The sequence below is a fragment of the Bos grunniens genome, chromosome 2, assembly GCF_055505025.1.
Source record: "Bos grunniens cultivar Pamir isolate PY7600 chromosome 2, Bosgru_T2T1.0, whole genome shotgun sequence".
Classification (NCBI taxonomy): Eukaryota; Metazoa; Chordata; class Mammalia; order Artiodactyla; family Bovidae; genus Bos; species Bos grunniens.
Window position 1 is genome coordinate 8151838 of NC_141166.1, and position 14517 is coordinate 8166354.

A 14517-nucleotide genomic window follows, 5' to 3' on the forward strand; every position below is an offset into this window, starting at 1 on the left:
AAAATGAGTAGAGTCTCATTCCTGCCCCAAGCCTGGAGGCATACACCTCCCATTTGGGGGTCAGGAGGCAGAAAACCTTCTAATTCATAGTTAGCAGGCAGTTCAGGCTTGTACTGACATGCCCTGGAGAAGATCTGGACGACAGGAAGGTCCTACCTCAGTACAGACTCTAGCTCTAGGAGCGGTAGTCCTGCTTCGGGGCTCCACACTGCCCTAAAGAAGGAGCAAGTGCACAGCAGATTCTGCCCCCCTCAGCTGCTTCTTGATGAGGGGAAGGATTCAGGGACAAAATCTACAACAGCACCAGGCCTTCCCAGGTGGTGCTTTTTGTTAGTCGCTCAGTCGTGTCTGACTCTTTGTGACCCCATGGGCTGTAGCTTGCCAGGCTCCTCTGTCCTTGGGATTCTCCAGGCAAGAATACTGGAGTGGGTTGCCATTTCCTTCTCCAGGGGATCTTCCACAGCCAGGGATTGAACCTGGGACTCCTGCATTGTGGGCCATTTCCTTACAGTCTGAGGCCCCAGGCAAGTGCCCAGGTGTGGTGAGGGTGATAAAGAACCTGCCCTTGGGTGAGGAAGATCCCTTGGAGGAGGAAATGACAACCCACTCCAGTATTCTTGCCTGGGAAATCCCATGGACAGAGGAGCCTGGTGGGCTACAGTCCATGGGGTTGCAAAGAGTCAGACACGACTGAGCACACACAGGAGCACCAGGGAAAACAATGTGAACTTTGGTCTCACTGTGGCGTTGACTTCAGTTCAGTTCAGTCGCTCAGTCGTGTCCGACTCTTTGCGACCCCATGAATCACAGCACACCAGGCCTCCCTGTCCATCACCAACTCTCGGAGTCTACTCAACTCCTGTCCATAGAGTCGGTGATGCCATGCAGCCATCTCATCCTCTGTCGTCCCCTTCTTCTCCTGCCCCCAATCCCTCCCAGCATCAGAGTCTTTTCCAATGAGTCAACTCTTCGCATGAGGTGGCCAAAGTACTGGAGTTTCAGCTTTAGCATCAGTCCTTCCAATGAACACCCAGGACTGATCTCCTTTAGGATGGACTGGTTGGACCTCCTTGCAGTCCAAGGGACTCTCAAGAGTCTTCTCCAACACCACAGTTCAAAAGCATCAATTCTTCGGCACTCAGCTTTCTTTGTAGTCCAACTCTCACATCCATACATGACCACTGGAAAAACCAGAGCCTTGATTAGACAGACCTTTGTTGGCAAAGTAATGTCTCTGCTTTTCAATATGCTATCTAGGTTGGTCATAATGTACATCACCAGATGGTCAACATCGAAATCAGATTGATTATATTCTTTGCAGCCAAAGATGGAGAAGCTCTGTACAGTCAGCAAAAACAAGACTGGGATCTGACTGTGGCTCAGATCATGAACTCCTTATTGCCAAATTCAGACTTAAATTGAAGAAAGTAGGGAAAACCTCTAGACCATTCAGGTATGACCTAAATCAAATCCCTTATGATTATACAGTGGAAGTGAGAAATAGATTTAAGGGACTAGATCTGATAGACAGAGTGCCTGATGAACTATGGACGGAGGTTCGTGACATTGTACGGGAGACAGGGATCAAGACCATCCCCATAAAAAAGAAATGCAAAAGAGCAAAATGGCTGTCTGAGGAGGTCTTACAAATAGCTATGAAAAGAAGAGAAGTGAAAAGCAAAGGAGAAAAGAAACAATATAAGCATCTGAATGCAGAGTTCCAAAGAATAGCAAGAAGAGATAAGAAAGCCTTCCTCAGCGATCAATGCAAAGAAATAGAGGAAAACAACAGAATGGGAAAGACTAGAGATCTCTTCAAGAAAATTAGAGATACCAAGGGAACATTTCATGCAAAGATGGGCTCGATAAAGGACAGAAATGGTATGGACCTAACAGAAGCAGAAGATATTAAGAAGAGGTGGCAAGAATACACAGAAGAACTGTACAAAAAAGAGCTTCACAACTCAGATAATCACGATGGTGTGATCACTCATCTAGAGCCAGACATCCTGGAATGTGAAGTCAAGGTGGGCCTTAGAAAGCATCACTACGAACAAAGCTAGTGGAGGTGATGAAATTCCAGTTGAGCTATTTCAAATCCTGAAAGATGATGCTGTGAAAGTGCTGCACTCAATATGCCAGCAACTTTGGAAAACTCAGCAGTGGCCACAGGACTGGAAAAGGCGTTGTACTTACCTGGTCATATTTGCTGTGGCGTGGGAGTGGAGAGGGTGGTGGTGTTAGTAGATCCACATCAGCTAAACTGTAGGTGGAATTGTGAGGCAGGGAGGGGTGGCAGCAGGGAAGCAGGAGTCTGGCCGTGCTGAGCTCAGTGACAGGGCCTTGCACAAGTGTGGGCAGTGGTTCTCTGCCCAGGGGGAGGTGGTAGTTGGAGCTGCTGTTGGTGGCTCACGGTTACACTGGGGCAGGAGGATACTCTGGGTGTCACAGCTGAGCGAGTTGTAGGACCAGAAACTCAAGAAAAGAGAAAGTTAACTCCTTCCCCTGCCAGCAGCTGATAAGCGGGCAGCAGACTCAGATGCATAAGTGGCCACTGCGGGTGGTGCTGTCGGCAGCCTGTGGACAAGAATTGAAGAGGGTGGCAGGCAGGCAAGTAGCAATAGCAAGGTCAGTAGCCCAGGGGTGGGAATCTGGTGAAAGGGAAGAAGAGATGCAAGAACCCTTGACTCTTGATGACTCTGTCCAAACCCCTGCACTAGGAGACTTGACCCAGCCTAGCTTGGCTTCTAGCAGTTTAAGGCTGTGTCCGTGAGGCCTTGGGGCCCTCTTTTGAGTTCCTGTCTGGCAAAGCTCAGGGCCATCAAAAGAATTTACTGTTTGTTTTAGCCAATACCTGACCGAAGTCTCTCATCTCCCTTTCTTAGAGCATTTACAAACAAATTTATTCCTAGAGCATTTATTTTCCCTCTATCCCTTTGAGATGTATATGTAATTCTTACAACTCAGTGGTATCTTTCCCAAGGACTTGAGAGTCATCCTGTTGAAAGCTATCACCAGAAAGGATGGGACCTCCGTCTCCCAGTCTCTTCCCTCCATACTCCCTCCATTCTCTGTTTAAAATGCCCTGATCAGGGACTTCTTGTGTGGTCCAGTGGCTAAGACTCTGTGCTCCCAATGCAGGGGGCCTAGGTTTGATCCCTGGTCCGGGAACTAGATCCCAAGCCACAACTGAGACCTGGCCCAGCCAAAAAATAAGTAGATAAAAATGCCCTAGTCACCTCTGCACAAATATCACAGAGCTCAGCAGTATCCCTAATGTTGGTAGTTACTGAATTAAATCTGGCTTCATGGAGAAGGAAATGGCAATCCACTCCAGTACTATTGCCTGGAAAATCCCATGGACAGAGGAGCCTGGTAGGCTACAGTCTATGGGGTCGCAAAGAGTCAGACAGGACTGAGCGACTTCACTTTCACTTTCATCGTTTTAACTCAGATCCAGCTTTGTTTATCTTTGACAGTTGCTAAGGAGTTGGCAACGGCCTGGGGAGCTCAAAGCTACGGACAGACGGACAGACGAGGGGCGAGTCAGAGGTGTGCTGGTGTCCAGGCCAGTGTGACGATGACCGATGGACTGCTGCCTTGGACGGCAGTGGTCTGGGCAGTGTCTGAGGATACAATGGAGGCTGCGCACGGGGGCTTTGGTCCGGAAGGGGCAACAAGATGTGCATCTGGAGTGGATGGATGTGGGCAGAGAACATGGGAGATTCAACCTCTTGGAAGCCCTCGCAGAGAGGCAAGAGGGGGCCAGGAACCCCAGAAAGGAGGGAGCTGGCATTCTGCTTCCGCACTGGTGTCCGTGTTGGATCAGAGTCTTTCTCTCTGTTGATGCGGCCACATTTGGGCACACAAACAGCAGAAGCAAACCCCTGTGTGTTATTGTGGCAGTTCTTGGGGATTCCTGTTCACGCATGAATCTCTTTACTAGAGACCATTTCTAGAGGTCACGGTCATTGACCTCTTGACTGAAAGGATTTTTTTTTCCCTCTTTTTTCCAGCAGGAGGGTAAAAGTTCCTTTGCTGCTGCTGCTGCTAAGTCACTTCAGTCGTGTCCAACTCTGTGCGACCCCATAGACGGCAGCCCACCAGGCTCCCCCGTCCCTGGGATTCTCCAGGCAAGAACACTGGAGCGGGATGCCATTTCCTTCTCCAATACATGAAAGTGAAAAGTGAAAGTGAAGTCGCTCAGTCGTGTCCAATTCTTAGCGACCCCATGGACTGCAGCCTACCAGGCTCCTCCGCCCATTGGATTTTCCAGGCAAGAATACTGGAGTGGGGTGCCATTGCCTTTAGAGGGGAAAAAACAGTGAAAAGAAAATTCTAGTAAGTGGGAAGTAACATGGAAGGCCCTTCTTGTATGTGGTAGCTAAATGAATGGGCTCTCAGAGTGAGGTCAGACTTTTGGAAAATTAAGGAAGCCCTATTGAGGGCAGGCAATGGCACCCCACTCCAGTACTCTTGCCTGGGAAATCCCATGGGCAGAGGAGCCTGGTAGGCTGCAGTCCATGGGGTCGCTAAGAGTTGGACACGACTGAGCGATTTCCCTTTCACTTTTCACTTTCATGCATTGGAGAAGGAAATGGCAACCCACTCCAGTATTCTTGCGTGGAGAATCCCAGGGACGGCGGAGCCTGGTGGACTGTCGTCTATGGGGTCGCACAGAGTCGGACACGACTGAATCGACTTAGCAGCAGCAGCAGCATTGAGGGCAGGGGTCTTCCCAGGTGGCGCTCGTGGTAAAGAATCCACCTGCCAACACAGGAGACACAAGAGATGCAGGTTTGATCCCTAAGCCGGGAAGATCCCCTGTAGTAGGAAATTGCCCTGTATCCTTGTATCCAGTATCCTTGTCTGTAGTATTCCATGCACAGAGAGAGGAGCCTGGCAGGCTACAAACCATGGGATTGCAAGAGTCAGACATGACTGAGCACTTATCAGCAGTGATTCCATGGAGGGGAGGGGGAAGAGAGTTGGAAATAGGGGACAAAACCGAGAACCCAGGACCAGAAGGCTCCCTGCCTGCCTTTTGGGGACTAAGAGTTGTAATTTCAAACCTGAATTTGGAGTGATATTCAATTTTTATATACAGGCTTCATATTTGCTATAGTTCAGCTCAGTTCAGTTCAGCCACTCAGATGTGTCCGACTCTTTATGACCCCATGGATTTGCCATAGTATTTGCAGTTAATCATGTTTCCTCCTCTAGTTTTGTGTTAAGAGGAATCACTGTTTTTCCAGATATTTTTCTCAGTTTAAGTTGTGGGGAGCACATGCTATCTGAAGTGGGGGTACCCCAAGAGGAAACAGTATTTACCTGACACAGGGCTTCAGGTGGATGAGTTTAGCCATCTCACAACCTATCTTCAAAAGTAAATGTCAAAAAAATTTTTTTAACTTATTTTTTAATTTATTATTTTGAAAGAAATTTTTAAAAAATTTATTTGGTTGCACTGGGTCTTAGTTGGGACAAGCAAGATCTTTAGTTGAGGCATGCAGACTCTTAGTTGCAGCCTGCGGGATCTAGTTTTCTGACCAGGGATTGAACTTGGGTCCCCTGCATTGGGAGCATGGAGTCTTAACCACTGGGCCATCAGGGAAGTCCAAAAACTTTTTTTTTAATTTCAAAATATATTTAGGGTTGCATGAAAGAAGCAAGATTCAGAAAGGTGATACTGTATAATTCCATTGACATGAAGCTCAAGAACAGGTAGAAACTAATATATGATTGTAAAAATCAGAATAGCAGTCACCTCTGAAAGGGCTTGACTGTCAAGGGCTCATGAATATTCATGAAGAAACTCACTGGGTTGATAAAAATGTCTTTCATCTTCTTTTAAATATAGGTATTCTTGTTTTACATATTTTTCAAAACTCAACAAAATACACACTTAAGACCTATGTACTTTCTGCATCCAAATTATATTACAACAATAATTTAAAAAGTTTTTTTAAAGGTACAGTGAGCCTTCAAGTTTTAGATGAACTAGCTTGGATTACTAGCTCCCTTCCTTGAAATCAAACCTGGAGAAACTATGGAAGCCGGAAGGAAACAGACTCCAGAATCAATGGAAAATAACCATGAGGCCACCAAATTAACCACGAATTCTCTCTGCACCTCTCCCCCAACCCCAGACGGAGGCTGCCATGAACCTGAGTGTGGGAGGTGGGTGTCTACAGGCTGCGACAGATGGAGGAAGCCGGCGGGGTGGCGGTGGGGCGGGGGAGGGGGGGGCAGTGAGTCTGGAGGAAAATGGTTTTGCTTTGGGTTTTTTTTTTTGGATCTGTATGTATATTTGGACAACTACCTGTTTGATCCAGACTTACTTGGTTTGGTTTATATATCTCCTTTGCTTCTCCTTACCCTCCGGTGTCTTAGAACGAATCTTCACCATCCCAGGGTAGGTACCTGTTGCAGGAAAAATAGGGCACAAAATGATGGTCTTGTCCCAGGTCTTGGGCAAGTCCACGGGATAGGCTGCTAAGTGAGAGTTCTTGGCTTCTCGAAAGTAAGAGTTGAAGATCAAGTCATAGTAAGGTGAAAACAAATTTATTTAGAAACACATTCCATAGACAAAATGCAGGCCGTCTCAGAACGGAAGGTGGCCGCAGGGTACAGAGTCATCTTGGAACGTGGTAGCACCCCAAAATATGGCGTGGTTAGTTTTTATGAGCTGGTTTATTTCACAGACTGACGCATGGGAGGACTATTCCAACTATTTTTGGAGAAGGGATAGGAATTTCCAGAATTTGGGCCACCACCTAATTTTGACCTTTTATGGTCAACCTGTCTTGGTGCCTGTGGGTGTGTCACAGATTGTGCTAATGTATTACGGTGAGCGTATAATGAGGCTCGAGGTCTACTGGAAGTCACATCTTCTGCCATCTTGGACCTCGTAGGTTCTAACCGGTTTTCATCCAGTCCTCAATGGCTGTCATTCTCTTAAAGGTTATGCCCTGCCCCCTTCCCTCCTGTCTCATGTGGGGTGATGTTGGCCATACAAAAGCCCTACTAGGGTTAGAATGCAAGCAGAAACATGAGTTACTCTTCTCGCTTTCTCCAGTCCGCAGGGCTGGGCAATCAGTTTAGGGAGACGGCTTCCTCTCGAGGTTTCTTCTTTCTGAGGGTTTGAGGGGAAAGTGTGAGCAGTGTGAGCTGCATGGGGGTGGCTTGGTCACCAGGCAGCACTCTCGGTCACCTGGGGATACCTGGGGTGGGGGTGCTCCTGGACCTGGGCTCATCCCCTTCCTTCTTATGGGTTCTTAAAGGTTGATGTAATTTGGACTTTAACTTTCCACTTCTTACCTCTGACAAATTAGCTGATCCTTAGCTAATTCGATTCTGATTATTTAGCCACAGATTAAAACTTGGTTCCATTTCATCAGTCTCACTTTTCTTTTTTCTAAAAAAGATGTTTAAATGTTTATTCATTTATTTGACTGCACTGAGTCTTAGTTTAGGCACACAGGATCTTTAGTTGCTGCAGGTGAACTCTCAGACTCCGGCCCCCCGCACTGGAAGTGCAGGGTCTTGGCCACTGGACCACCAGGGGAGTCCTGCTTCCTCTCATTTCTGATTAGTTTGGATGGCATAGACACAGCTCTTTTCCTCTATTGCATGCTTCATTTTTTTGTTCTTTAATATCAGTCCCACCTTGGCAATTCCTTCCAGACGCTCCTGTAACTTTCTGTTCCTCATTTTCTCACCTCTTGCAAACTAAATGTTATCTCTACATTTGTTACTTTGGTAATTTTGCCTCTTACTAGTGCTTTCAAGATTATCATAGGCTTTATGCTTATTGGGTACGATGGGGCTGATAATGCGTGAAAAATTACTTGGGCACAGAGATATCAACACAGCTGAGTAAAGGACTGCATTGTGCAGAGGCAGGTCTGAAATGACCTTTCACTATACCCGGTGCCATCTGTCGGTGGAGGAAGGGTTGACATTCTTTTTTCTGTTCTTATTTCTGTGAATCTATAGACGCTGAAATTTAAGTGGAAAAGTTTCTCTATATATATTCATCTGTGGATTTAAAAATAATTCATCCTAAGGGAGTAGAGGAGGAATGGATTGGGAGTTTGGGGATTATATATCTTAATCGTTCAGTCGTGTCTGACTCTTTGTGACCCTGTGGATTGTAGCCCACCAGGCTCCTCTGTCCATGGGATTCTCCAGGCAAGAGTACTGGAGTGGGTTGCCATGCCCTCCTCCAGGGGACCTTCCCAACCCAGGGATCGAACCTGGGTCTCCTGCATTGCAGGCAGATTTTTTTACTGTCTGAGCCACCAGGGAAGCCCAGTTTGGGATTAGCAGATGCAAACCATTATATATAGAATGGATAAACAATAAGGTCCTACTGTATAACATAAATATTCAATATCCTGTGAAACCATAATGGAAAAGAATATGAAAAATAATGTGGATATATGTATATATATATAACTGAATCATTACTTCATGATTTTTAAGTACTGCACAATATTATAAGATATGGCTTTATTACAGCTTACCCAGGTAACCCTTGATGTTGGAAATTGTTTCTTTACAAATCAAATGTTTTCTTATGTGTCCTGAGATGTTCTTTGGGGGTAGGGCTTGTGTAGCTGACCAGCTATCTGAAAAAATCTTGCAGTTAATGAACTGGTTTTTGTCATCCTCTTGGTTAGGTGGTTTCAGATATTTGTATTTTGTTGTGGAGACAGAGAAGCATAGTTTTTAAACTGTATGCTCAAACTCTGAGTGCCAGCCAAACTCCTACACTCTCCTTTATTTTTCTAAAGAATAATGGTCAAGTTCTAGCTGGGTAAGCTTTATATCAGAACTACTTGTTTCCTTTTTTGATTGATGTATGTCTTTGGCTAACTGTCTTTTTGGTGAAGACTTGCTTTAATTTGTCCATAGGAAGAGTTAAGATATCTCTGTTTGTCATACAAGAGGGAACACGGGCATGAAACTAACAGCACAAAATTATTTAGTATTTTAAAGTTTTTTTTTTTTCCTTGGTGTTCATCAAAGGCACTTGTCCAGTTTGTGGTGCTGACTAGAATAACCTTCAGAGAGCAGCTTTTGTTTCTCATTGGTTGATTCTAAAGGTGTTTCTATTGATTGATGAAGCTGTATCATAATTGATAGATCTGAGCACATACTTCTCTTTGGACAGTCAGCAGGTGACTATAGACTTTTTGATTTCTATTTTTTAAAATTGTATTGATTTATTTTTGGCTGTGCTGGGTCTTAGTTGAGGTGTGTGGGCTTCTCTCTGGTTGTGGTGTGTGGGCTGCAGAGCGTGGGCTCGGCAGCTGCACAGTGACGACTTAGATGTGGGATCTCAGTTTTCCGTCCAGGGATCTGCTGCGTTGGAAGGTGGATTCTTAGCCACTGGACCACCTGGTAAGTCCTTAGACTACTTGATTCTTACCACACGTCCTAAGAAAAGATGCTCACCTCCCTCCTTTCTTCTCTTTTTCCTTTTTCTATTGAGGGATAACACGCATGTTACAAAATTCACGGCCATGCTAATCCTACATGCTTGATGGATTCTCACATATGTACCTATCCACATGAACATCACCCAGGTCAAGGTGGAGAATGCTTTCAGTATCCAGCTAGCTTCCCTGGGCCTTGCTGGAGGTAACCACAGTCTGACTTCTATTATCATCAGTTTGGCCTGTTCTCGAACATACGGTATGTGCTCTTGTGTGTGGCTCTTTTTGCTCAATATTTCTGTTTTTGCGATTCATGGAAGTTGTTGAGTGCAGGACAGAACCAAACTTGAGGCCGCTCACCCATGTATCAGTAAAGCTGATCTACTGACACCAGGCTGTGGCGAAGGTAAGTGCAGTGTTATCCATGGGCTCCAAGCAAGGAGTCCAGGCAGCGAGTGCTCAAAAGGCTCCAACTCCTCAATGACTTTCAGAGGAAGGTGTTTAAAGATAGGATAAGGGAGGAAGGTTGTAAGGTGTGTGATTAACTCGTGAACATTCTTCTGATTGGTTGGTAGTGAGGTAATTGGGAGTCAACATCAACCTGGTTCCAACTGATTTGGGGTCTATGTACTTCTTCCATCTGGTGGGGGTTTCAGTATCTGCAAAACAGCTCAAAAGATATGGCTCAGAATATTATCTATAGCCCTTGAGGAGGAACGAAAGGTCTTTGACTCCATTTACTGGCTAAGCTATTATTATTTTGTCTTGCTTGACTGTTTCCTTCACTTCTGCATTTTCTTACTTCTCTGATTAAATTAATTCGTTGGAACTTGGGGAAGGCCTAAGAGGCTAAAGTTTTTCTACTAACAAGAGGCAGGTGGAGGGCGTAGGGAGGTCTGTCCTGGGAAGGTCCCACAGGGTCCCACTTGGTTACAAGTGTACGGATGTCTGTTTTGTTGTTGCTGTCGTGTAGCAACCCATTGTACGCATCTGCTGCAGTTTATGTATCCATTCAGCTAGCGACTATGAATGTCATCTAGTGCAATACTCATTGGCCATTACAAGGCAAGCTATCAAGAACATCTTCTACATGTCTTTTCGTTCAACCATTTCTCTTGGGCATATACATAGGATTGGCATTGCTGAATGAGAAGGTAGCTGTATATTTAGCTTTAGAAAAATCTGCTAAACAGTTTTCTAAAGAGGTTGCACCATTTTATATTCCTGCCAGCAAGATATGAGCATTTCAGTTGCTCCAGGTCCTTGTGTGCTAAGTTGATTTAATCATGGCGGACTCTTTGCAACCCTATGAACTGTAGGTTCCTCTGTCCATGGGATTCTCCAGGCAAGAATACTGGAGTGGGTTACCATGCTCGCCTCCAGGGGCTCTTCCTGACCCAGGGATTGAACCGAATCTCTTACATCTCCTGCATTGCAGGTGGGTTCTTTACCACTAGTGCCACCTGGGAAGCCTGCCGGATGACTTCACCTGTGATAAATTCCTCACCTCGGGTATCCTTTCAGTTTTAGGAAAGGACTTTGTCCCTGAGAGTCAGTTTAAAGTATCTGTTTACACAAGATTGGGAATGGAAATATGAGAAATTAGAGCAGTCCTGTCTCTTAAATATAAAGCTGGGTAAGAAAAGCCCAAAGGAGTGAATTTTCCTGGTCCTGGACAATTACTGGCAGTGCAGTAACTGTCTTGAAGACACTTGGATCTTGGATAGGCCAACTGTTAGCTTAGTGGTATGTCTATCACCTTCTCAATGAGAAAAGAAAGAAAGAAAGTGAAGTCGCTCAGTCGTGTACGACTCTTTGTGACCCCATGGATTGTAGCCTACCAGGTTTCTCCATCCATGGGATTTCCCAGGCAAGAGTACTGGGGTGGGTTGCCATTTCCTTCTCCAGGGGATCTTCCTGACCCAAGGATCGAACCCGGGTCTCCCACACTGTAGGCAGACACTTTTACCATCTGAGCCTCCAGGGCTCTTCTCGATGAGGCCCACCCTGATTGCCCTATGTAATATGTAACACTCTCCTAATCCTCTTTACCTTGCTCTTCTCTTTCCCCTGTGGCCCTTATCATCTTCTAACCTAATTTATCTGTTTATTATTGTGCCAGTTACAAGCTATTTTAGCTCCAACCCACCTTCCTATACTCTCTGGGATGCTGGGACTGGGACTTTGCAAACTACATTTTAGCTTGGCCAGCTGGTCCCTGTCGACTCTGCATAGCGTTAGTCACTCAGTCGCGTCCAGCTCTTTGAGACCCCATGGACTGTAGCCCACCAGGCTCCTCTGTCCATGGGATTCTCCAGGCAAGAATAGTGGAGTGGGTTGCCATTTCCTCCAGGGGATCTTCCAAACCCAGGGATCGAACCCAAGTCTCCCACATGGCAGGAAGATTCTTTACTGTCTGAGCCACCAGGGATTCTGCATAGACAATGCCTGGTGGAGGTTGCAGGGATGGAGGAGGAAGAAGGGACTTGTTCCTTCCACTTCGCTTCCTGTTCCTGTGAGCATCTCTGTAGCTACAGATCTTCACCCCGGCAATGGCAGTTCCTTCCTGCAGCAGCAGCTGAATCCACTTTGCAGTGTTTTTTACATCTGCAGAAGCAGCTTCATTGTACCCCCATCAGAGACACCAGCACCAGCCAAGCAGCAGCTCCCCGCTGTCCACCCCTTTCCATCCTCACTATAATAGCAGCTTCTGAAGGGCAGGGATTGTCTGTTTGGCTCACAGAGCTATTCCAAGCAATTAATACTGCACCTGGGCATTTTGCTCAATAATATTTGTGGGCTGATTGAGTGGGTGGGTACATGGGTGGATGGTTGCTCATTTATGATTTCATGTGAATTACTTGTTTGGCTGAATTTTCTATTTTGGTTTTTGTTATTCTGAGCCAAGATTAACTGTAAAATGAGGTTTTAATAAATTAGAATGGCATATTCTTTTTTTGAGATAGATGCAGTCCCTAGAACTTGAGTGTTTTGACGTAAGGTTCACCTAGTGAAGTTTTGAGGACATCCCTGGATTGGGAAATAGAAAAAGCAGGATAAAACTATTAATGGCAAGGACAGAGGCGTATTCCTGTGGTCAGTGGTCAGCTCAGGAAATCAGTGTATTTAACAAAACATGTTTGGAGACAAACTCATTCTGGACCAACCAATAGCCTTGTACTCTTTTTTTTTTTTTTTAATTGTAAAGAAACAAGTGTTTTACAGTCAGGGCAAGATCGCTGGTAGAAGATTCTGAGTTATGGAGACAGGAATAGAGAACAATCTCTCCAGCAAGAAGCAACAAGACCAAATGAAGTCACAGTGGCAACTTGTCCAAACGGAATTAATGTTTTCCATTTGATCAGAGAACCACTCAGAGATCCAAGCGTTCCCTTCAGCAGCACACATAGAACCAAAATTGGAACAATACCGAGAAGATTAGCATGGCCCCTGCCCAAGGATGAGATGAAAATTCGTGAAGTGTTCCACAACATTGAGCTCCCTCACTCTTTCCATTGTGCAAGGACACAGCAGGAGACAAACTTCTAGGGATCAGGAAGCAGATTCTCATCTGCAGGCATCTTGATCTTCCCAGCCTCCATTTCTGCAGGAAATGAATATTTGTTCTTCAAGCCCAGAACAAGCAAAGCAAAACTAAGCAAAACAAAAAACCCCACAAAGGTATCTTGAGACACCAGTGACTCAGAAAGTCACGGTTCATAAAGTAACTTTTTTTTTTTTTAATACTAAAATTTTAGTTCATCAGTCACCATGTAGATAGCTCTAGATTTTTAGTTTGGATCTCTGAAAACTCTTTGAAAGATTTTATTGTCTATTTTTAGAGTTGTAAACATTGTCACAGGCCTCAAGGACAGTTTAGAATGGAAATATGTTATTAATACCTAATAGCAGCACAGGCCTGGAGAAGGCAGTGGCACCCCACTCCAGTACTCTTGCCTGGAAAATTCCATGGTCGGAGGAGCCTGGTGGGCTGCAGTCCATGGGGTCGCTAAGAGTCGGACACGACTGAGCGACTTCACTTTCACTTTTCACTTTCCTGCATTGGAGAAGGAAATGGCAACCCACTCCAGTGTTCTTGCCTGGAGAATCCCAGGGACGGGGGAGCCTGGTGGGCTGCTGTCTATGGGGTGGGCTGCTGTCTATGGGGTCGCACAGAGTCGGACAGGACTGAAGTGACTTAGCAGCAGCAGCAGCACAGGCCACAAAGTTACTTCTTTAAGTTTTGGCTTCCTCTGAAGAAAACGGGATTATTGAGTAATTTTGGTTACTTTGTTAATGTGTGTATGTGAAGTTTAAGTCATCGGGATGTTTCACACAGAGAGGTTTGGTTCACTTATTTTGTTACTAGTGTTATTATGCCTACTATAAATGCTTTAAGAAGAGTTTAGTCCTCTGAGTGTTTGTATGGGGTAGATGGGTTTCCCAGGGGGCGCTGGTGGTAAAGAACCCTCTTGCCAACGCAGGAGATGTAAAAGACTTTGATCCCTGGGTTGGGAAGAACATTTGAAGGTCTTTTGGGGCCTGTTTTCTTCTTTCTCTCTCTCTTTTTTTCAATAATAAGGGTAAATCAGGATTTTTTTTTTTTTTTTTTTGGAGAAGGCAATGGCACCCCACTCCAGTACTCTTGCCTGGAAAATCCCATGGACAGAGGAGCCTGGTGGGCTGCAGTCCATGGGGTCGCTAAGAGTCGGACACGACTGAGCGACTTCACTTTCACTTTTCACTTTCATGCATTGGAGGAGGAAATGGCAACCCACTCCAGTATTCTTGCCTGGAGAATCCCAGGGACAGGGGAGCCTGGTGGGCTGCCGTCTATGGGGTCACACAGAGTTGGACATGATTGAAGTGACTTAGCAGCAGCAGCAGCAGGATTCTTTTTTATGTGTGTTCTGACAAGATGGTATGGGCTCCTATTAGTTTACCTGTTGGAATTTCTACAATGTTTATTAACCAGCATGCTAAATTGCTCCAGTCGTGTCTGACTTTTTGCAACCCTATGGACTATAGCCTGCCAGGCTCCTCTGTCCATGGGATTCTCCAAGCAAGATTCCTT

General features: G+C 45.5%; 1 non-coding gene across 1 annotated transcript; it reads left to right on the forward strand.

Annotated features, from left to right (window-relative positions):
- The first annotated feature begins 12828 nt into the window (after nt 1–12828).
- Nucleotides 12829–12938, forward strand: LOC147377392 (U6 spliceosomal RNA). The gene has a single exon (XR_015153551.1). It is a non-coding gene; the product is annotated as a U6 spliceosomal RNA (small nuclear RNA).
- Nucleotides 12939–14517: the final 1579 nt, after the last annotated feature.